The sequence below is a fragment of the Pseudophryne corroboree genome, chromosome 1, assembly GCF_028390025.1.
Source record: "Pseudophryne corroboree isolate aPseCor3 chromosome 1, aPseCor3.hap2, whole genome shotgun sequence".
NCBI lineage: Eukaryota > Metazoa > Chordata > Amphibia > Anura > Myobatrachidae > Pseudophryne > Pseudophryne corroboree.
The window spans coordinates 49,180,315-49,205,553 of record NC_086444.1 but is presented as its reverse complement, the minus strand read 5'-3'; the positions used below and the strand labels follow the sequence as shown (position 1 = coordinate 49,205,553).

The window sequence follows — 25,239 nt, the reverse complement described above, 5'->3', positions numbered from 1 at the left end:
GTTTAACAAGCACCCTGGTTGATTTTTTGCCAGGTAATGGCAAAAGCTTTCTACAGTATGTTTACTTTCTTGCGGTACACTAATTGGGGTTCTATGTCTGTTGGTGGCGAAAACACCAAAAAAAACTTTAAAATGTTGTGTAAACCTTGTTTGTGTTGACCATTTCGTGTGTCGACCTTTTGACCCTGTCCAACTAATGCATGTCAACCAATAGTGGTCGACCTAATGACTGTAGACCATAGGTTCTCAAACTCGGTCCTCAGGACCCCACACAGTGCATGTTTTGCAGGTAACCCAGCAGGTGCACAGGTGAATTAATTACTCACTGACATATTTTTAAAGGTCCACAAGTGGACTTAATTATTTCACTTGTCATTCTGTGAGGAGACCTGCAAAACATGCACTGTGTGGGGTCCTGAGGACCGAGTTTGATAAAACCTGTGCGGTAGACCTTTGTAATGTAGATCTGATGATCAATATGTTTGTTCTTCATAGGCTCCTACATGGCTTGATGGATCTGGAGCAAACTTGGTACACATACTGTACCCTTCATTATCCATCTTAAAAAAATGGCGGGCTTTAAACTAAAAAAAAAATACACCCCTTTGGATGAAACCCTCATGAGGTGGTCCAGTTGGATCCTGGCCAGGTTTTAGGGGGGCTAGGGTCCTGGTCAGACCCCACAGTGGAATGCACCAGGCAGAACTGTAACCCAGGATCTTGGTTTGGATCCCATTATACATACTAGGGGGCAGGGGTCCCAGTTGGACCTCCCGTTGGTGTACGCTGGTCAAAAATTTGACCTGAGGAGCTTGTTCTGGGCTTTACACTGGATGGATTTTGAGGAAAACTTTCAGAGTGGTAATATTGGATCCCAGAAGACATACTATGGGGTTGGGATTCTGGTCGGACCTCCTATTGGTGTACGCTGGCCAGAACTTTGACCCAGGAAGCCTGTTCTGGGCCTGCCACTGGATGGATTTTGATAAAAAACATTGCAGAGTGGCAACACGTGATCCCAGAAGACATACTTGGGGGTTGGGATCCCAATCAGACCTTCTGTTGGTATATGCTGGGCAGAACTTTGACCCAAGGAGTCTGTTCTGGGCCTTCCATTGAATGGATTTGAATGAAAATTTTAATGAACTGTAATAACTGAGAGAAATAACCATAACTCAATGACCTCAAAGAACTGACAGAAATGGAGGTGGGAAGATAAAAAATATTGTGTACCCAAAAGCCTTGTGTTAGGGATGCCACCAGCATGGTACTAGGTGGCGCTGTTGCTCTTACTCAGCAGTCCTTTAGCCTCCTGCAGCCAAAGACTTCGCCTATAGCAGCCGCCTTTCCCGGGAGGATTAGTTCCGCCCAGTACTAAGATGCCCTCAGGTTTTGTATGATAGACAAGGCTGCTGTGGAAGGCTGGGCAAGGCAAGTACGGAACTGGCGTCAGACTGGGATACAGAAGGAAGAACCAGACACACAGGACAAATGAGACACTAAAGCACACTACCGTGTGCGACTTGCACGGGATCACTGCGGCAGATGGTACTCACTAGCGCCACAGTACTGGAGATGAAGTTACCTAGCACTGGGTATGAACTGCAATGGCCAAAAAGTCAGTGGTGCAGACCCTGGTAGCGTCTAAATGCAATACAGGCAGACAGAAATACTGGACCAGATAGCACGCAATACAGGAACTCACAAATGGACTTGCTGGACCGGACTGCGGAGCAGCGCCGGCACAGGCAGACAGAAATACAGGACCAGACCGCGGCGCCGGCTACAGACGTACAAACAGGCAGGGCTGGAATACTGAAGTGACCGCTAATAGTGATACCAACGGTACATGTATAACATGGTGGAATAGACGCTACAAGTGACACAGAAAGACATACTGCGGGACCAGACTGACAAGACACGGGTAATAACACAGGGTACAAATAAAAGCTCTAGTTGAGCAAATACAGACTGGAGTACTCCGGATTGTGCACAGAATCAGGCACATAAACAGAAGCTCATAACAGAGACAGTGTAGACTGGAACACCCAGCATCAGGCACTTGCAGGGAAACAGCAGGCTCAGAGCAGGACAGCATTACACAAACTGTTCAGGGTTCATCAGGGTTTGTCTGGATAGACTGAGTAGATCAGGTTTGTACAGAATCAGGATAAGGACTGAGTATAACCACCATCTAGGCCCTAGGCAGCCTGGGTTATAAAAGACACAATATCCAATCAGGACAGCCAAAAAGGACAAGCCCCCTTAATGAGGAGAGTCACTGCAGGTGAGCAGCCTGACACACAAGGCCTAGTGCTAATGGCCTAATTATGCAGCAGCTGGACTGCACACAGAAGACATAGGAGTCAGGCTGCAATTACACAGACCCACCAGAGGTGGCTTGTAACACCTTGGAATAGCAACATTGATAACAGAAGGAAAAAGTTACACCCTTCTCGCAATGCAAAAGTGATTATTATTTATTTATTATTTATTTATTACCAGTTATTTATGTAGCGCACACAGGGCCGTCTTTTCATATGGGCTCCAGGAGTCTAAGAGCCCTAGGCGGATAACTGAGGGTCCCCTCTTTCCAGGGGTACCAGATTTTTGAAAATCGGACCTGGGGAACCGGAGATATCTGACAATAAAGCAGTGGTCCCCCTCTGAGCCTGTTAATTGCTCTTCCCAGCCAGATTACTTGGGTTCTCTCTGATTTAGAGTTTTGTGAGGGCATACTATAAAAATTGTGACTCTCTCCTTTCAGTGGACACTGACCGCTTGCCTCTACTATGCCCAGAACCAGAGATATCAGCCTTCCAGCAGCTGGTCCCTGCTCCAGCTCCACACGCCTGGTATGCAGTTTTATATTTTTGTTGGTGGATTGCTCTGGCTCCTGAACTCTGATCCCCAAGTCCCCAGAACCACCTGAAAGGTGTCCCCAGTACCTCCTGAAAGGTGTCCCCAGTATCTCCTGAAAGGTGGGACTCTCTAGTGTTTTACCCCATAAACGCTAAGAAATTTATTTCCAGGAACTGGAGATATCGGCAATCAAGCATCTGCCCTCCCACCAGAAAATTATAAATATTAAGCCCACTCCACTATCCATACCCTGCACTGTGTATGAAACCCTGCCTTACCACCCTGTAGTTCATGTACCGGGACCCCTTCATTCAGCCCAATGCCCCATCTACAGTTTAGTATTCTCCCTCCAACCCCATCTCCCACCATCTGTGCAGTAAAAGAGTAATTAGAAATTACTGCTCCAGGTCCGACATGCTGAGCAGAAGATAGAACACCCCCTACCATCCCGGGAACATCAAAGCTGCCGCTGATAGCACCCCTACTGCTGCATGGTGGGTAGGGGCCCCAGTGCATTGCTTTACCCAGGGGCCTACACTGCTGTTAAGACGGCACTGAGCGCAAACATATTCCGCAGCGCTTTACAGAGAATATTTGGCCATTCACATCAGTCCCTGCCCCAGTGGAGCTTACAATCTATATTCCCTACCACATGTACAACACACACATTCACACTAGGGTTAATTTTTGTTGGAAGCCAATTAACCTACCAGTATATTTTTGGATTGTGGGAGGAAACCGGAGTACCCGGAGGAAACCCACCCAAGTACGGGGACAATACACAAACTCCACACAGTTAGAGCCATGGTGGGAATCGAACCCATGACCTCAGTGCTGTGAGGCAGTAACCATTATAAATTTGTACAGAAAGAAATTCTGGGGATCAGGGTAACTGGTGACATCCAAAAAACAAAAGGACAATGGGCAGCCACCTCATGGGTGTGTTAGAAGAGATACTAATCTAACTGGAAAATTTAAACCTGGTACCTAAGATACTGTAGTATGTGTGTGTGTGTGTGTGTGTGTGTGTGTGTGTGTGTGTGTGTGTGTGTGTGTGTATATATATATCTATATATATATATACATACATATATATATATATATATACATACATATATATATATATACATATATAGTATGGGGGAAAAAATCCCATAGGAATCTATATAATTGTTTCATTTTTTCTTTTTCTTTACAATTGCTTTGTATTTTTGTTTTTTATAACACCGGAACTCTAAAGTCTGGGCTCCCAGTGCGCAGTACATGTTTGACCAGGCACAGTCCCCTTACCTCTGCCAATCAGTATCCCTTGCGTGTCTCAAAGGAAGATGGTGGCACTTCGATACTTACATGAGATTGAGAAAGATCCGCTTTATTATCTGAAACTGCTTGAACTTGTTCTAACGAGGAACTATTTTTTGTATGATACCAAGTTCTTCCTGCAGGGGGCGGGGTGTGCAATGGGGTCCAATCTGGCCCCATCGTACGCCAACGCCTTCATCTGCATGGTGGAACATGATCTTTTTCTTGCTAAATCTGAAATCGTTGAACATTTAAAATTGTATCTTCGTTATATCGATGACCTTTTGGTCATATGGACAGGATCAGAGGTCATCTTGCGAAAAGTAATAGATGAACACAATGCTAGTAATCATGTGGTCCAATTAACATAGAGTACGTCAAATACTTCTATACATTTATTGGATCTTAAAATAACAAAAACAAGAGAAGGGTTAGCAACTAGTATTTATAGTAAAAAACACAGATAGGAATACCCTATAAGGCATGACAGTTTCCATTCATCATCGTTACTCCCACATTCACAATTGCTACGGGTAAGGAGTATCACCAGTGATCCCCAACAGACCGAGATTAACATGCAAAACATGGCCTAGAGGGGTTATCCACTTAAAGAGCTATAAGCAGCAATGCAAGTATGCGGGTAGGCTCGGGTATGGAGTACCCATAAGAATTTGGCAGCGGGTACTCAGTACCACCTGCCACACACTTTGCCATTACCACAATTATAATGCACCACAAAGCAACAAGACCATGGTGCTTGGCAGCATGACGGCTCCTCCCTCTTTGTCAGGGTTACTGGGAGTGCGACAGTGGCTGTATTTTCCTGTTATAATGGAGGCATTACTATATAATGTTATTAAATTGGGGGCATTATTATATATTTCTGTTATACTGGAGGTATCACTATATTTCTATTATACTGGAGGCATTACTATATATGTTTAGCCTTGCCTCCAGATTAAAAAAAAAGGGGGGCTGTCGTGTGGCCACTCCCACTAGCAGCAAGTGACCACGCCCCTCACAACACATGACCACACCCATTTTTCGGCACTCAGTACCACTAAGAAAATATTTCCACTTGCACCACTGACAGTCGGACCATCCTTTAATCATCCTTATTCATTTAGGATTAAACATGCAGTAACTTGCTCCAGCAGATTTGTCATATACCTTCTATCTTACCCATGCAGTCTCTACTACGTGGGCAAGACAGAAAGGCAGTTTAAGGAGAGAATGGCACTCCATTGAACTGCCAATAGAGCAGCTTTGGACACAGGACATAGTGATCAGCCACTGGCTAGGCATTGCATAGTGGCAAAACATAGCAGTGCCAGTATAAGATATAAAATTATTGACCACGTCCCAGTAGATCCAAGAGGTGGCAACAGAGGTAAAAAACTCCAGAGAGCCACTGGATATTTATCCTAGACACACTAGCCCCAAAGGGACTGAATGAAACCCTAGGACAGTGATCTCCAACCCGTAGCCCGCCGTAGTATTTTCGGTAACTCACAGAGCGCACGGGCTTGGGCAGTCACTGGCACTCCTACTCCCTTCATTTTTAATATGTGCCGGCCGTCAGCCAATCAGAGCTCGTGGACTGGCAGTGGCGGCACCTGATTGGCTGCCGGACCGCGAGTTTTGATTGGCTCACTTACTGGCACCATATTACCATATTTTAAATGCCCGCCGCCTGAGACTCTGTAACCCTCAACGCAGCTGCTCTCCGGACTTCACAGGAGAGGCGGCGCTGCGCTCTCCTCTCCTTCCGTCCCTCATACAGGAGGAGCAGCACCGGAGGCAGTAGAAGAAGCCAGCAAGGGTTAGCACTGTGTGGGGCACTGTATTGAACACTGCGAGGGGTAGGGGGGAGGGGGGGCATTTTATCTGGATCCGTATGAGCTGCTGTAGCCAGTATATACTTGTTATTAATATATATATATATATATATATATATATATAAAACGGTCATTCACATCGTTATTTGCTGTTTTTATGTTTGTATTTTGAAATGTTTATGTGTTTGTTTAAATTTTAGCCCGTATGCACGTTTATTGGTGGAACTATGGCAACGGCCAACAACTTCCTCGATCACCTCCGGCGGATGCGCCCTGTTTGATGACGTCACAGAGGCGACGGAGCCGCGTTCCCGCGGCACGGACACCTGAGGACGGCGGGAACGGAGCACGTCCAGCTGGATAGGATCAGGTAATTATGGTGTCGGTATAAATATGTTTATTGTGTGATACACTGTTTCTCCTGACGATGGCCATAAGACCCGAAACGTTGAGCTAATAAATCAGATCTTTCTCATTCTCATGTAAGTCTCGGAGTGCCGCCATCTTTCTTTGCTATATCAGATATTCATCCTGGAGGGCACCGGAGCGGCGTCATTTTGTTTGGAATACAGGCAAGTGATGGACTAAGGGGGAGATGTACTAAGCAGTGATAAAAGTGAGCCAGTGGAGAAGTTGCCCATGACAACCAATCAGCATTGACATCACATTTATAATTTTCATACTATAAAAGCAAACAGAGCAGCTGATTGGTTGCCATGGGCAACTTCTCCACTGGCTCACTTCTCTACTTTTCTCGCTGCTTAGTACGTGTCTCCCTATATTCTGATATATATATATATATATATATATACACATACTAATTATTGCAATGTTCACGTGTATACTGTGTTTCCTGGCATCAGTTCCACCTTTATGGACATGTCAAAGGCTGAAACCACAAAAACAAAACAGTTTAGGAAGCTGCAAGGTGCCAAGCAAAGCAATCGGATGCTGGAGACCACCTGCGTCTGGGGTAAAGAGCCAGCTATGCAATGCAGCAGAGGGAGGAGGAACACAGGGAACGAAACACAAATTATCCATCTGAACGGCACCTTCCAATGACAGAAATGATTATCTGGAGGATTCATTATATAATAAAGGCTGACTTAGCGTGTTATAACAGCCAGATAAGGACACTAGAGACTTCTAAACAGGCCTGGGGTCTTCGCCAGCCCTCCACAATCTAATTAAAGGCTTAACCGCAGATAGATTTACAGCTTAATTATACCCTGAGAAAATGAATATTTTAAATGCTCGCAAAAGCTCGAGGGTCATTAATTGGCAGCTGAATAAGGCCACACGTGTCTGATGACGGAAAGGTGGGGAGCTGCGCACCCTAACGCTATAAACTCATTAGCGAATGCTAGTGACAGGGTGCGCATGTGTAATTAACCGCGTGAGTGCCAAAGGTGAGTCCGCAGCATGTACATCAAGACTCCTCAGAGCAGAGCAGCGGCACCAACCATACAATGCAGGGGGAAACCGCTTAGCCCACATCAACATACACGTTAATGTCATATATGTGCTGAAGTTTGCCAGTGTAACATGCAACGGCGTGTAAGTGGGCGGATCCCATCACAAGCCGCAGTCACGGTCTCATGAATACTGGTGCATGTGACAACATGGCCGCTGCTCATGTGTGTAGCTGATTGGTATACGTCAAACAGAAATTAGACTATGAAGGAAATATGTTTACCGTCTACCAATACAAAAAATCCTAGCATCCCTATCAGTGATCCAAATACACGCATTGTTCCACATATCACAGGGAACATGTTTGTGTTACCCTTAATAAATTGCACCAGTGATACGGGGTGATGCAGCTGCCAGCTCCCATAATGCATCAGGTACATGACATGAGGTAATGAATCCAGCAGAACTCATTTCTCTGCATTACTGTGATCGGCCGCTCCGCTGTGACTTGACATCAGCTTAGCAATACGTGCATTTGGCAAAATCAAGGAAACCACAATTTTATTTCCTCTAATGTGGGTCAGAAGAGCCAAAAACAACAAATGCAGCAACAGTCCATCGCGGATCAACAATGAAATGCCGTATAGCAGATCTGGGTGTGCCAGAATAAGATGTGCACGGTTCACTTCTCGGCCTTTTGGCTAAGATCAAGTGTAGTACCTGCTCGAGGGAAACACTTGGTGGAGTACCTGTTCTTACACTAGGAGCGTGAGAGGTTCCTAGATGTGGAATGGAGAAACACCTTGTGGAGTACCGTGTCGAGGTGTGGCAGTGCCTCTGGTCGAGAGTGGAGAAAAACTGGGCTTAGTATCCACCATCCTTCAAAGGGGTTGAAATAGGACCCTTTGCGTGGAGTGGAGAACGGCCCGGTCTAGTATCTTCTCTCGTACTGGGGGTCAGGGCCGTAACTACGTGTGTGCCAAGTGGGCTTGGCACACAGCGCAGTTGCCCTGAGGGCGCACGGCCAGCGGCATGTAATGAGTCAAATTGACTCATTACATGCCGCCTCTGCTGTGTGCGCCGTGCTGTGGAGGGAGAAGAGGACCAGCGCCGGGCAGCGGAGAAGGAGGAGGAGGGAGGGGGAGCAGGGAGCCGCAGCAGCGCTATGTCATTGGTAGTAAGCGCCGCTGCAGCATCCCCCTCTCCTTCTGTATTGGCTGCCCGGCGCTGCTGTGGATGCTGGGATGCGGTTCCTCCATCCCAGCATCCACAGCAGCACCGGGCAGCCAATACGGAAGGAGAGGGGGATGCTGCAGCAGCGCTTACTACCAATGACATAGCGCTGCTGCGGCTCCCTGCTCCCCCTCCCTCCTCCTCCTTCTCACCTGCCTGCACCGAGGGAGCTGTACGAGGAGCCTGACTGCCAGCAGGGAGATGGTAAGTATATCTCTCTTTCTCTCTCTCTCTCTCTCTCTCTCAGGGGGTCACCGTCTGCCGCAATGTGTAAAAAAGGGGGATGTCTGCCGCAATGTGTAAAAAGGGGGATGGCTGCCGCAATGTGTAAAAAGGGGGATGGTTGCCGCAATGTGTAAAAAGGGGGACTGGCTGTAAAAAGGGGGACTGGCTGCCGCAATGTGTAAAAAGGGGGCCTGGCTGCCGCAATGTGTAAAAAGGGGGACTGGCTGCCGCAATGTGTAAAAAAAGGGCCTGGCTGCCGCAATGTGTAAAAAGGGGGATGGCTGCCGCAATGTGTAAAAAGGGGGACTGGCTGTAAAAAGGGGGACTGGCTGCCGCAATGTGTAAAAAGGGGGCATGATTGCCGCAATGTGTAAAAAGAGGTCCTGGCTACTGCAATGTGTAAAAAGGGGGACTGGCTGCCGCAATGTGTAAAAAGGGGGCCTGGCTGCCGCAATGTGTAAAAAGGGGGCCTGGCTGCCGCAATGTGTAAAAAGGGGGACTGGCTGCCGCAATGTGTAAAGAGGGAGCCTGGCTGCCGCAATGTGTAAAAAGGGGGACTGGCTGCCGCAATGTGTAAAAAGGGGGCCTGGCTGCCGCAATGTGTAAAAAGGGGGACTGGCTGCCGCAATGTGTAAAAAGGGGGACTGGCTGCCGCAATGTGTAAAAAGGGGGACTGGCTGCCGCAATGTGTAAAAAGGGGGACTGTCTGCTGTAATGTGTAAAAAGGGGGACGCTGTCTGCTGTAATGTATAAAAGGGGCTCTACCTGGTGTAGTGGCGCTACTGTGCAGCGTAATTTGAATAATGTAGACTACTGTGCACCGTAGTATGAATTGCTATTATTTTGTGGCCACGCCCCTTCCCCGTGAAGCCACGCCCCTATAAATTTTACGCGTGCCTACGGCCAGTGGCGGAACAAGCAAGCGGTGGGCCCAGGTGCAACAAAATGCTTTGGCCCCCCCCCCCATCCCATCCAAGTCCACCCCATGGGCAGTGCGCGCCGTAGGCGCGCGCAAAAATACATAGTGGCGTGGATTCGTGGGGAAGGGGTGTGTCCACAAAATAATACCAATTCATAAAACGGTGCACAGTAGTCTCCATTCTTCAAATTACGCCGCACAGTAGCACCACTACACCAGGTAGAGACCCTTTTACTCCTTACAGCGAACAGATTCCCCTTTTTACACATAACGGCAGACAGCGTGCACTTTTTACACATAACGGCAGACAGCGTGCCCTCGTTACACATAGCGGCAGACAGCATACACTTTTTACACAATGGCAGACAGCGTGCCCTCGTTACACATAGCGGCAGACAGCGTGCCCTCGTTACACATAGCGGCAGACAGCGTGCACTTTTTACACATTACGGCAGACAGCGTCCCCATTTTACACATTACGGCAGACAGCGTCCCCATTTTACACATTACGGCAGACACCATACACTTTTACACATAACGGCAGATAGCGTGCCCTTTTTACACATTACGGCAGGCAGATTCTACCTTTTTACACATAGCGGCAGGCAGATTCCCCATTTTTATACATAGCGGCAGGCAGATTCCCCATTTTTATACATAGCGGCAGGCAGATTCCCCATTTTTATACATAGCGGCAGGCAGATTCCCCATTTTTATACATAGCGGCAGGCAGATTCCCCATTTTTACACATTGCGGCAGGCAGATTCCCCATTTTTACATTGCGGCAGGCAGATTCCCCATTTTTACACATTGCGGCAGGCAGATTCCCCATTTTTACATTGCGGCAGGCAGATTCCCCATTTTTACATTGCGGCAGGCAGATTCCCCATTTTTACATTGCGGCATGCAGATTCCCCATTTTTATACATAGCGGCAGGCAGATTCCCCATTTTTACATTGCGGCAGGCAGATTCCCCATTTTTACATTGCGGCAGGCAGATTCCCCATTTTTACATTGCGGCAGGCAGATTCCCCATTTTTACACATTGCGGCAGGCAGATTCCCCATTTTTACATTGCGGCAGGCAGATTCCCCATTTTTACACATTGCGGCAGGCAGATTCCCCATTTTTACATTGCGGCAGGCAGATTCCCCATTTTTTCATTGCGGCAGGCAGATTCCCCATTTTTACATTGCGGCATGCAGATTCCCCATTTTTATACATAGCGGCAGGCAGTCCCCCCTTTTTACACATTGCGGCAGGCAGTCCCAACAAATAAAAAAAGAAAGAGACAGAAAGAAAGAAAGAAAGAAAGAAAGAAAGAAAGAAAGAAAGAAAGAAAGAAAGAAAGAAAGAAAGAGAATTATACTTACCCTCTCTGTTGGCTCAGGCTCCTCGGTGCAGCTTCCCGGGCAGTAGAGAAGAAGGAGGAGGGAGGTGAAGGAGGGAGCCGCAGCAGCGCTGTGTTACTGGTGGAGGCGCTGCTGCTGCTGCCCCTCTGCTTCCCTATAGGCTGTTCTCAGAGACAGCCTATAGTGAAGCAGAGGAGCAGCAGCAGCAGCGCCTCCACCAGTAACAAAGCGCTGCTGCGGCTCTCTCCTTCACTGAGAGACTGTGACCTGTTTGTATATGAGGGAGGGAGGGACGGACCCTCCTCCCTCCTTCGTGTGCGGGTGGCCAGAATCGTTCCTTATGACGGGCGGGTCACGGGAGCACTGGTGTGCGGCTGCGGCATGACATACAATGAGTCATTGTGACCAGTGGCGTAACTAGAAATTTTTCTCCCCCAAGACAAAAAATCCTTCGGCGCCCCCCCCCCCCCCCCCCATACACCCCGTAATTGGCACTAGCAAAGGTAGAAAAATGCGTGCCCGTTATACATTATGCTACACACTGCAATGCCCCTGGTACATTATAGCACATACAATGTCTGTGACACAGTATGACACACACCACAATGATCCTGAGACATTATACCACATACCACAATGCCCGTGATATAGTATACAACACACCGTAATGCCTGAAACATTATGACACACACCGCAATGTCCGTGATACATTATGCCACACACCGTAATGCCCATTACACATTAAGTTCTACAGTAAGGCTTCCAATTACTTTTAAATTACCTGCTCGTTGCCAGGGGTTTCATGCACTTGGTTCCATGCACGGTGCCAGGATGTCATGCTCGTTGCCAGGGGTTTCATGCACTGGGTGTCATGCTCGTTGCTAGTGGGTAGTGCTTGTTGCTAGGGCCGTGCTCCCAGTGCCACATATGCTCCCAGTGCCAGATATTCCCCCACAGTGCCAGGTATATGCACCCAGTGCCAGATATTCTCCCACAGTGCCAGATATTCCCCCCCAGTGCCAGGTATATGCCCCCAGTGCCAGGTATATGCCCCCAGTGCCAGGTACATGCCCCCCCAGTGCCAGGTATATGCCCCCAGTGCCAGGTATATGCCCCCAGTGCCAGATATTCCCCCACAGTGCCAGGTATATGCCCCCAGTGCCAGATATTCCCCCCCAGTGCCTGCTTCCCCCCCAATGCCAGGTATATGTTCCCAGTGCCGGGTATATGCCCCCAGTGCCGGGTATATGCCCCCCCAGTGCCAGATATTCTCCCACAGTGCCAGATATTCCCCCCCAGTGCCAGGTATATGCCCCCAGTGCCAGGTATATGCCCCCAGTGCCAGGTATATGCCCCCAGTGCCAGGTACATGCCCCCCCCCCAGTGCCAGTTATATGCTCCCAGTGCCAGGTATATGCCCCTAGTGCCAGATATTCCCCCCCCAGTGCCTGCTTCCCCCCCAGTGCCAGGTATATGTTCCCAGTGCCGGGTATATGCCCCCAGAGCCGGGTATATGCCCCCCCAGTGCCAGATATTCTCCCACAGTGCCAGATATTCCCCCCCAGTGCCAGGTATATGCCCCCAGTGCCAGGTATATGCCCCCAGTGCCAGGTACATGCCCCCCCCAGTGCCAGTTATATGCTCCCAGTGCCAGGTATATGCCCCCAGTGCCAGATATTCCCCCCCAGTGCCTGCTTCCCCCCCCCAGTGCCAGGTATATGCCCCCAGTGCCAGGTATATGCCCCCAGTGCCGGGTATATGCCCCCCCAATGCCGGGTATATGCCCCCAGTGCCAGATATTCCCCCCCCAGTGCCTGCTTCCCCCCCAGTGCCAGGTATATGCCTCCAGTGCTGGGTATATGCCTCCCCCCAGTGCCAGGTATATGCCCCCAGTGCCAGGTATATGCCCCTCAGTGCCGGGGTATATGCCCCCCCCAGTGCCAGGTATATGTCCCCAGTGCCAGGTATATGTCCCCCAGTGCCAGATCTGTCCCCCCCAGTGCCTGCTCCCCCGGCCCCCCCCTCCCCCCTCTATGTGTTGGAGGGACACGAGCGCATCGCGCGTCTCTCCTGTGTCCCTCCTGGCTCTCCCCCCGGCCGGTCTAAGGAAGCATGTGCCGTTCATGAGCCAATCAGAGCTCACGAACGGCACATGCTTCCTTAGATCGGCCGGGGGGGAGAGCCAGGAGGGACACAGGAGAGACGCGCGATGCGCTCGTGTCCCTCCAACACATAGGAGGAGGGGGGGGGGCGCCGGGGGAGCAGGCACCACAGCAGGGAGGGAGAGGAGACCGCAGATTGACATGCGGACGTTCGTCCGCATGTTAATCTGTTCTAAATGCCGGCCGGCGGCTGTGGGCCCTTTAGTGCGGCGGGGCCCCAGTGCACTGCACTGCCTGCCCCGCCAGTAGTTCCGCCCCTGCCTACGGCGCGCACTGCCCCTATCTTACATGGGGGGGGGCGCCACTGTCGTTTCTTGCACACAGCGCTAAAATGCCTAGTTACGGCACTGCTGGGGGGTTGACCCTGGCATAGAGTGGGTATGAAGCTTGGTCTGGCTGAGAGGTCGGGAGCAGCTTGAAGCTCGGGGTGATATGTGCCCCTGGTGCAGGAAGAGCCAGGGGTGCCTGAATATGCACTGGTGATCTGGACACCTTTGCACTAGTACGGCACCTGCACTTTCACTTCCCCAACTTCTGCTGCACTTTTTTCCTTTGCCCTGGCCTTTTGGCTAGGGCAGGGATAATTTTTTTATACCAGCCCCCCCCCGGCCTTCTGGCTGGGACTTATTTATTTATTCACGTGTTTTGCACTATTGCACTACCCTGCACTTAATTTTGTTTTCTGTAAGTCACGTTTCGTTTCTTTGTTGGGGTTTAGGTGAGACCCTTATGGGCCACCCTCTCCCCTAGTTGCCGAGGCCCTCTCCTTTTGGAGAGGGCTAGAGGCTGTTTTCGATCCCCAGGGGGAAGCTTCGGCCAACCTTGGGGATACATGAGGGTCCCTCTGCGCTTTGGCAAGGAGGGACCCACAGACCCTTTTCCCCTCAGTAGGCCTTTTGGCTCTGAGGGGTAGGGGGAGTAACGGGGCCCTTCTCCTTTTGGCACAGACTCTGGGTGATGAAGCCACGCACCTCGGGCTTCAAGTAAAAAAAAAAAAAAAAAAAAAGAATAAGACGTGCACGGAGATAAAAGCCTATATTCGCCTGCATGCAGAGATGTACGGATCCTACGACGCGGCCCGCCCCTTATCATAGTCCATCCACATTTGCACCAGCCCCATACTAGTTGCAAAAGATACATCTGGAAATAGGAGTCTGTACGCTGGTGCCTCATGCTCTGCCTCATTATACCAAACCTGAGAACGGGCAGAGACTGTGGCGAGCACGGCGAGGTGAGCGCAGTAAGCCCACAAGGGGCCTCAATGTGCTCGCCCCGCTGCCGGGATTCTGGCGGACGGGATGTCGCTGTTGGTATAGTGACAGCCGGCATCCCGTATGCTGAGATCCCATTCCGATCCCCCTGTAAAATGGCAGTTAGAAGCTGATTGGCTGGTACTTTATCTCTCTCCAAGGCTTATTGCATAGACCACTAAGGGGTCTATGTACTAAGGCTTGGATGGGGATAAAGTGGACGGAGATAAAGTACCAGCCAATCAGCTCCTAACGGCCATGTTACAGGCTGGGTTAGAAAAATGACAGTTAGGAGCTGATTGGCTGGTACTTTATCTCTCTCCAAGGCTTATTGCATAGACCACTAAGGGGTCTATGTACTAAGGCTTGGATGGGGATAAAGTGGACGGAGATAAAGTACCAGCCAATCAGCTCCTAACGGCCATGTTACAGGCTGGGTTAGAAAAATGACAGTTAGGAGCTGATTGGCTGGTACTTTATCTCCAGCCACTTTAATCTCCATCTAAGGCTTAGTAAATAGACCCCTAAGTCTGGTTTTATTACTGTGTTTGCTTCCAATGTTTGGAGATTGCTGGCACCACATAAATATACTGTGATTGTGATTGGAGGAGCTGGATGGGATAGAAACGGTAACTGCTGAGTGTGAGGAAACCACATAAATCCACCAAACAGAGATGTGTGTGGACATTTTTTTAGGTTTTTTTTAGACCATCCGCCACCTCATCAGGAGCATGCCCAGACGTTGTAGGGAGGTCATACAGGAACGTGGAGGCCACACACACTACTGAGCCTCATTTTCACTTGTTTTTTAAGGACATTACATCAAAGCAGTGCCGTAACTAGGCATTTTAGCGCTGCGTGCAAGAAACGACAGTGGCGCCCCCCCCCATGTAAGATAGGGGCAGAGCGCGCCGTAGGCGCGTCAATTTTTTTTAGGGGCGTGGCATCACGGGGAAGGGGCGTGGTCACAAAATAATAGCAATTCATACTACGGTGCACAGTAGTCTACATTATTCAAATTACGCTGCACAGTAGCACCACTACACCAGGTAGAGCCCCTTTTATACATTACAGCAGACAGCGTCCCCCTTTTTACACATTGCGGCAGCCAGTCCCCCTTTTTACACATTACAGCAGCCAGTCTCCCTTTTAACGAATTGCGGCAGCCGGTCCTTCTTTTTACACATTGCGGCAGACAGCGTCCCTTTTTTACAATTACAGCAGACAGCGTCCCCGTTTTTACACATTACAGCAGACGGTGTCCCCCTTTATACACATTGCGGCAGCCAGTCCCCCTTTTTACACATTACGGCAGCCAGTCCCCATTTTTTACACATTGCGGCAGCCAGTCCCATTTTACACATTGCGGCAGCCAGGACCCCATTTTACACATTGCGGCAGCCAGTCCCCATTTTTTACACATTGCGGCAGCCAGTCCCCATTTTTTACACATTGCGGCAGCCATCCCCCTTTTTTACACATTGCGGCAGCCAGTCCCATTTTTTACACATTGCGGCAGGCGGTGTCCGAGAGAGAGAGAGAGAGAGAGACACACAGAGAGAGAGAGAGAGAGGGGGGGGAATATACTTACCTTCTCCCCGCTGACAGGCTCCTCGTGCTGCTCCCTCGGTGGCGGCAGTGAGATGAGAAGGAGGAGGCGGGAGGGGGAGCAGGGAGCCGGGCAGCCAATACGGAAGGAGAGGGGGATGCTGCAGCGGCGCTTACTACCAATAACATAGCGCTGCTGCGGCTCCCTGCTCCCCCTCCCTCCTCCTCCTTGTCCGCTGCCTCCGGCGCTGGTCTCCTCCAGCGCGGCGCACGGCGTACACAGAGGCGGCATGTAATGAGTCAATTTGACTCATTACATGCCGCTGGCCGTGCGCCCCCAGGGCAATTGCGCTGTGTGCCAAGCCCCCTTGGCACACACGTAGTTACGGCTCTGCATCAAAGTCCACTTTCATTTTGAGTTTGACTCCAAATCCAGACCTCCATGGGTTAATAAATTTGATTTCCATTGATCATTTTTGTGTGATTTTGTTGTTAGCACATTCAACTATGTAAAGAACAAAATGTATTTAATAAGAATATTTAATTCACTCAGATCTAGGATGTGTTATTTTAGTGTTCCCTTTATTTATTTGAGCAGTGTATATATATTTTTATATATATATATATATATATATATATATATATATATACATACACATTTTATAGCAACTAAATCTGGTCTTCCAGTGCGCTGCGCAGTTGTGATTCAATGAAGCATGTGACGTCTGGGTAGAGTCGTATGGTCGAGGAAAGAGGTAAGTGCACTCTTACTGCCGAGGAGCTCCCAGCCAGCACGCTAAAGCTGCACTGGCCGGGAGCTACTCCTAAAGTGCAAAATACTTTTGCACTTCTGCGGGGGAAGGGGGCAGCACTGATATGCGGGGCATCCCCCCGCATGTCTAGTGTCATGATCGTAGCCCTGCAAAATGTTGCAGGACTACGATCAACTCGGAATGACCCCCACTGAGCCTAATTCAGATCTGGTCGCAGCAGCAAATTTGTTAGCTAATGGGCAAAACCATGTGCACTGCAGGGGAGGGGCAGATGTAACATGTGCAGAGAGAGTTAGATTTGGGGGCGGTGTATTCAAACTGAAATCTAAATTGCAGTGTAAAAATAAAGCAGCCAGTATTTACCCTGCACAGAAATAAAATAACCTACCCAAATCTAACTCTCTATGCACATGTTACATCTGCCCCCCCCCCCCCCCCCCCCCCTGCAGTGCTCATGGTTTTGGCCAACTGCTAACAAATTTCCTGCTGCAATCAGACCTGAATTACCCCCCAATGGCCGGAGGAGCAATAAGACCCCAGTTGCACATGCCTCTGCATCTACCTATGTACACTGTGCTCCGCAGCACGGACACCGCTAAATAACAGGAGATATTTGCCAAAATGAGTTGCGTTCTATTCTGCATAATATTTGTTCACTAAGTATTACATACTATAGCACTAATGCCTTGTATATCAGCCTGATTAGAATGTTTACATAACGATTAGTAAGTGCCTTCCACAGAAGCTGAACAAACGCTATGCTATTACTGAGCTAATGGTGTAAGTTAGAAGGAATTAGCTGAAATAAGACGGCTTGCAGGTGCGATCTCCCCTTTCTCCACTCTCTACATTGGAAGCAAAGCCATTTCTTCCACAGGGATGTGAAAACCACGTCAGACAAAATAACATTGCTACTACAGAGCCCAGAAGTTACTTTCTATTTGTGTTAGTCAACATGTAATGAAAAGTTGCAGCTTATGACGCTTGGAGCGATTAAGCGGACCTTTGATCCGAGGATTTAATTACACACCGGAGGGGAATGCCGGTCGTTACTGAGAACTGAAAGCCAAACGCTGCTCTGCTTCTAGGCCAAGAGGACGCGTCCAAGAGGGAAAAGACTTCAAACTCTGTCTCGCAGCGTGTCCCAGGCAGGAGATGTGAAAGAATTAGGAATGTGTAATTATCCCGAGCATAAAATGTATTCAACAGGAAGAAATTGTCATGGTGAGGACATGGCAAGAGTAAGAAATGAAAATATGGGACATATATATATAGATATATATGTACAGTACACAGTAAATACAGTATATATATATATAGAGAGAGAGAGAGAGAGAGAGAGAGAGAGAGAGAAGAAGAAAGGGAGCAGAAAAAGAGAAGTACTGCTCACTCAATCTTATGAGTAACCAGGGGTACTTAGATATAAATTATATATGAAAGACAAAATAGTCACTCAGGTATTAATGATCAGCTTACAATCGTACACATTTCAATTTATTAACACTCATCACCCTTAAGCGAGTGACAGTTCTTAACCAGTAAATTGTGAAGGTACCATAAGTCACAAATAAAAGAAGTAGTGAAAGTGGAGGAATATTGGGGGTCATTCCGACCCAATCGCTCGCTGCAGTTTCCCGCAGCAATCGGGTCGGATCTGCGCATGCGCCGGCGCCGCAGTGTGCTGGTCAGCGGCTTGTAATGAGTCAATTTGTGTGCACCGCCGGAGGAGACGAGCAGCGTCAGGGGAGGACCCGGAGGAGGAGGAGGGAGGGGGACTGGAGCCGCAGCAGCGCTATGTAATTGGTAGCGCCGCTGCAGCAGCAGTCCCTCTCCTTCCATATTGGCTGTCCGGCACTGCTGTGAATGCTGGGATGCGCTTCTCTCATCCCAGCATTCACAGCGGCGGCGGGCAACCAATGCGGAAGCAGAGAGACAGCTGCAGCGGCGGCGCTACCTATGGCGCGCACTGTCCGTATTTTATATAAGGAGAGGGCGCCAATGCCTTTTCTTGCACACAGCGCTAAAATGCCTAGTTACGGCACTGGACATGCGGGGCGGGCTAGCCCTGTACTGGGCGTCTCCCCCACATGTCTGAGTGCCTGATCGTAGCCGTGCTAAATTTAGCACAGCTACGATCAACTCGGAATGACCCCCATAAGGCGCCTACTAGTGTGTATTAAAAAAACATCCTACCCAACAGATGGTTAGTAATAAATTCTTTGCTTTTCTTGGTCTTATTTCTTCGGTCATGTGACCCACCAATAAATTCATGAGTTTAGCATATAAAAGAGAAGAAGTGGTAGAACATAGCGTGAACTGCTTAGGCAAACGTCTCTGCAATCAAAGCAGCAAATCTGAGCCCACTACCGAAATTAGAAAAATCTTAGTCCCAACAATCACTGCTCAAGATGCTAAAAGTTCTAAAAAAGATATATATCTATATTTTAGCAGTGAATTAAAAATATACGGTGAGTAGCACACGTACAGAAATTCATGAAATTAGTAGAGACTCCTACGTCTGATGTCACAAAACCAACGCATGTTGTCTATGAAGAAGACTTTATCATCACAGAACAAAGGGGGTAATTCAGACCTGATCGCACGCTAGTGTTTTTTGCAGCGCAGTGGTCAGGTCAGAACTGAGCATGCGTATGCACCGCAATGCGCAGGCGCGTCTCACGGGTACAAAGCGGATTGTTGCTGTGCGATGGGTTTTACGAAGAATCCATTCGCACGGGCGATCGCAAGGAGATTGACAGGAAGAGGGCGTTTGTGGGTGGTAACTGACCGTTTTCAGGGAGTGGTTGGAAAAACGCAGGCGTTTCCAAGCGTTTGCAGGGCGGGTGTCTGACGTCAATTCCGGGCCTGGTCAGTGATCGCAGCGGCTGAATAAGTTCTGGGCAACTCAGAAACTGCACAAAGTTTTTTTGTACCGCTCGGCTGCACATGCGATCGCACACTTGCACAGCTAAAATACACTCCCCTATAGGCGGCGACTATCTGATCGCAGGACTGCAAAAAACCGCTAGCGAGCGATCAGGTCTGAATTACCCCCAAAATGCGCATGTGTGCTGTGTGCAGAAGTGTACATCCTTGCAATAGGGCCGACCGTATCTGTAGGCTTGGTTTCAAAGCCATCATCAATATAAGTGCGCCATTGCCCAAGCCTTGCTGCAAAAGATGTGTCTGAAAACAGGCGTATATACTGCATCACCCGCGATTCCATCTGCCTATCAGCTAGTCCGCTGCAACTACCCAGGTACTCTCCTCGGCCGCAAATGGGGCCTGATCTAGTTGTGGACGGAGGAGCTATTGCTATTTACATGGAAGTAGCCACGATTGCACTAATATGGTAATGCCGCAGGGGGCATCACATATAAGCAGATGTCTCCGCCATGCATTATTGATCCGTGCTGCATCCTAGGACCTGACGCCATCAGCCGGCTCTGGGACCCATGGGTTCACGTAAGCCGTCCGACGCAGATCCAACACAGAGGCCACGAAATCTCCAGCTTCTAACGGAGATCCCGGCCTCGTCACTCGCCCATAATGCAAGCGATGTGACTCCATTTTGGGAAATGGCAGCAGACTGTCAATCACTTGCAATCCGCAGCCGTAGTGCGACCGACATCGCTGACCTGTACTGCACATGTGCAAAGTATCGATGGTCTGTACTTTGCGCTCTGCGCAGCACCTCCATCCACATGTGAATCACACCCATGGAAATGCAGCTCAGCTTCAGACTCTGCAAAAACACACAAGGGGGGGTCATTTCGAGTTGATTGCTCGCTAGCAGTTTTTAGCAGCCGTACAAACGCTATGCCGCCGCCCACTGAAATGTATTGTAGCTTAGCAGAAGTGCGAACGCTTGTGCAGCCGAGCTCTACAAAAACAGTTTGTGCAGTTTCAGAGTAGCTCTGACCCTACACAGCGCTTGCGATCACTTCAGCCTATTCGTGTTCGTGTACGGATTTGACATCATACACCCACCCAGCGAACGCCCAGCCACACCTGCGTTTTTGCAAACACTCCCTGAAAACGGTCAGTTGACACCCAGAAACGCCCCCTTCCTGTCAATCTTCTTGCAGGCATCGGTGCGACTGAAAACTTCGCTACAACCTGTGCACAACCACAACGGGCTTTATACCCGTACGGCGCGCGTGCGCATTGCGGCCCATACGCATGCGCAGAAATGCAGATTTTTAGCCTGATCGCTACGCTGCAAACAACGGCAGCTAGCAATCAACTCAGAATGACCCCCCAGGTGCATTCGTTAAACTAACGTGGGTTCCACCCTACATCAGCCCCTGTGTGTCCTGCAGCCATATCTGCGAAATCACCCATCTGACACACTGAGTAATGCTGCATGGACACATTCTCACCCCCATAAATCCACATTTACTCAGCATTTGATACAGTTCACAGTCTGGCTTCATCTAGTCTGATAAGCAGAACATCTGATTACCATCAAAGTATGAGAACATGGATACAAACAGGCCAGAGCCAGTCCGGCACAAGGGGGAGACGCATCAATGGGATAAATCACGGACAGAGAGGAATGACATTACACTGCTGTCATTGCATCACTACGGCCCCGTAACAAGACTACTTAACACGTGCAGGATTTACATAACGCGAGGAAACGTTCATCGGGGGCTCGTTCACACTAATGCGCTGGTAACAGGTTAAAACGCATGGAAAGTCTTTAGGTTTAGATATTTTTTTAATAATGTGTATATCATGTGTTCTCTGGTGGTCATTCAGAGTTGTTCGCTAGCTGCATTCGTTCGTTGCGCAGCGATCAGGCAAAAAACGTCAGTTCTGTGCATGCGTATGCTGCGCAATGCGCACACGCGGCGTACTATTACAACGAATGATGTAGTTTTACACAGGGTCTAGCGATGCTTTTCAGTCGCACAGGCAGCCGCTGAGTGATTGACATGAAGTGGGCGTTTCCGGGTGTCAACTGACCGTTTACAGGGAGTGTTCGGAAAAGCGCAGGCGTGCCAGGAAAAACGCAGGCGTGGCTGGGCGAACGCAGGGCGTGTTTGTGACGTCAAATCAGGAACTGAATGGTCTGAAGTGATGGCAAGCGCTGAGTAGGTCTGGAGCTACTCTGAAACTGCACAATTTTTTTTTGTAGCTGCTCTGCGATCCATTCGTTCGCACTTCTGCTAAGCTAAAATACAGCGAGCGATCAACTCGGAATAACCCCCTCTGTGCGTTGCGCCTTTATCATTACATACTGGTGGCCGCCTGTTATCCACATTTTAAAATGTTCAAAGACACAATGGTGGGAGTGAGGCCGTTAGAAACCATTGAGGTGTTACGGTAGCGGCTGAATAGCGCAATAATCACGGGCAAGTGTGAATGAGCCCCGAAACAGAAACAATGGTGAAGAATGCCACAATACATGTAGAAGTGTATTACTGCGTCTTATCTCTGGGAATACGTTATATTGTATTAAAAAAATGTGGCAACTGTAATCCTCAATACAATCAGGACTGTTCTCTAAATGTGACATGAAATAACAGGGGTTTTAGGAAAGCAACAGCCGGGGGGCCCAGCAAATGTCTGATAACCTAGTAATAAACGGGTTCAGTATGATTTACCGACGGACACACTACTGACGGTCATTGGCCCTCATTCCGAGTTGATCGCTCGCTAGCTGATTTTAGCAGCAGTGCACACGCTAGGCCGCCGCCCTCTGGGAGTGTATCTTAGCTTAGCAGAAGTGCGACCGAAAGGTTAGCAGAACTGCTCGAAAATCTTTTCCTGCAGTTTCTGAGTAGCTCCAGACCTACTCCTAGATTGCGATCACTGCAGACTGTTTAGGTCCTGCTTTGACGTCACAGACACGCCCTGCGTTCGGCCAGCCACTCCCCCGTTTCCCCAGGCACGCCTGCGTTTTTATCTGACATGCCTGCGTTTTTTAGCACACTCCCGGAAAAAACGGGCAGTTACCTCCCAGAAACGCCTCTTTCCCGTCAATCACTCACCGATCAGCAGGGCAACTGAAAAGCGCCGCAAGACCTTGTGTAAAACAACATAGTTTTGTGTGAAAGTACTTCGCACGTGCGTACTGCGGCCGTACGCATGCGCAGAAATCCCGCTTTTTCACCTAATCGCCGCGCTGCGAGCGAAAGCAGCTAGCGATCAACTCGGAATGAGGGCCATTATCCTGACAGCCATTGGCCTACAGTCAAAACACAAACACTATCAACAGACCGACATTCATTATGCCGACCTGTTCAAAATGCTGACATGTCAAAATACCGACATGAGTTTTTCTGGGAGGTTTTGTGTCGATGTTGATATAGGTTGACATGGGCACCGTCTAAGTGTACCGCGTCCTCTGCTTCGGGCACGGTGCCTCGCTGGGCTCGGCACACTATTATATTCCCCCTCCAGGTCCACTGGGATGGTAAAGTATGAACAAGTCTATTTTGGGGGGGGGGGGGATCCATAAAAACGCATGTCGGCATTTCAAATGTTGGTATTCTGACCATGTCGTCATTTTGACTGTCGGCCAATGTCTGTCGGGATTATGACCGTTGGTATTGTGGGAATAATTCTGAGTTGATCACAGCAGGAACTTTGTTAGCAGTTGGGCAAAACCATGTGCATTGCAGGGGAGGCAGATATAACATGTGCAGAGAGAGATAGATTTGGGTGTGGTGAGTTCAATCTGCAATCTAAATTGCAGTGTAAATATAAAGCAACCAGTATTTACCTTGCACAGAAACAAAATAACCAACCCAAATCTAACTCTCTCTGCACATGTTATATCTGCCTCCCCTGCAGTGCACATGGTTTTGCCCAACTGCTAAAATATTTCCTGCTGCGATCAACTTGGAATTACCCCCTGTCTCCGTCGGTAAATCAACTGCTATCCTAATAAACAGACCCCCTCCCTAGGCTATACTACTGTAGAAGACTTTGCTACTTACTGACAATTTTTGCAGTTCACATTTCGCTGTCACTAAATGACATTCTCATTGTATTATTGCATTGTGTACAAATAGGGACACTTTTACTATAATTACTACTATCACTGTCCATCGATTTCTAATACTATGGTTAGTCGCACGTTTACACACCTGCACGCCGGACGCAGAAATGCCGCTGCTATGGATGCATGTGTAAGTAAATACGCTGTTTTTGCAAAAATAATACGTTGGACACAAACTGTTAGGGGAGTATTTACAAAAGTGTGAGTTAACAGAAGTGGAGACGTTGCCCACAGCCAGTGTCGGACTGGGGCATGTAGGGCCCACCGGGGTAATGCAGTGGTAGGGGCCCATGTTTAGGGGTGTGGCCAGTCTCTAGAGGGGGTGTGCCCAGCCACCACATTGGTTTGCCTAACCATTTTGCAAATGTTGGTCCCCTAGATAAATATATACAGTAAATACTGTAGTGCATGCAAGATAATGCACTAGATAGTAACAGCACAGTCTGGAACCTGATCACTAGAGGAGGGGGTGGGCCCCAGGCTGTAGGGCCCACCGGTGGTTTCCCCTGTACCGCTGTGGGCCAGTCCAACCCTGCCCACAGCAACCAATCAGATTCTACCTATTATCATCTAGATGGTACTAGATAAATGAGTAAAGTAGAATCTGATTGGTTGCTATAGGCAAAATCTGCATTTCTAAAACCCGCACTTTGGAAAATATACCCCAAAATGAGGCCCAAAACACATAAGTTTTCTAAACAAGATTTTATTTCGAGTAACTATGGGGGTAATTCAGAGTTGATCATTTATTCTGACATGCGGGGGGACACCCAGCACAGGGCTAGTCCGCCCATTGGCACGCCCCCTCTCGCCCCGCGACCACCTCTGCCTGTCAATCAGGCAGAGGCAATCTCACTGGCTGCACATGCGCACTGCGCATAGTAATTCAGACTGCGATCGCTGCCGTTGCATCGATGCAGTCTGAGTTACCCCCTATATTTTCAGAGCACTGTTGTGTCTATAAATGTATTTGCTGTCAACAGACCCTGGGGACAGAGTTTGCGTGGACCGAGTCAAAATTCACGTGAATGCAGCCAATCAATTCACATTGGATTAGTATTTACAAAGCATAGAGGGAACGTAAAAGATGAATTTAGGAAGTTAGGGACTGCTCTGAAGCAGGTGGCAACCACTGTATCTTTTTCAGAAGTATTGCCAGTACACAGAGGGGAAGACAGAACTCATCGCATCAGAAACTTCAATGTTTGGCTCAGGGCTGTTTCTAGACAATTTGGCTCCCAGTGCGAGATTTAAAAATGCGCCCCCCCACCATGACATAAAAAAATGTGCCCCCCCACACACACACCTAGATAAAAAACAACAACTTGCGCGTGCACCCGGCAAGGGA

General features: G+C 48.9%; 1 protein-coding gene and 1 pseudogene across 1 annotated transcript in view; one reads left to right on the top strand and one right to left on the bottom strand.

Annotated features, from left to right (window-relative positions):
* The window catches only part of CCBE1 (collagen and calcium binding EGF domains 1), a 420,878-nt gene that overhangs the window by 256,753 nt on the left and 138,886 nt on the right, over positions 1 to 25,239 (bottom strand). The window lies entirely within an intron of this gene.
* Positions 8,097 to 8,169, top strand: LOC134961089 (U2 spliceosomal RNA; annotated as a pseudogene).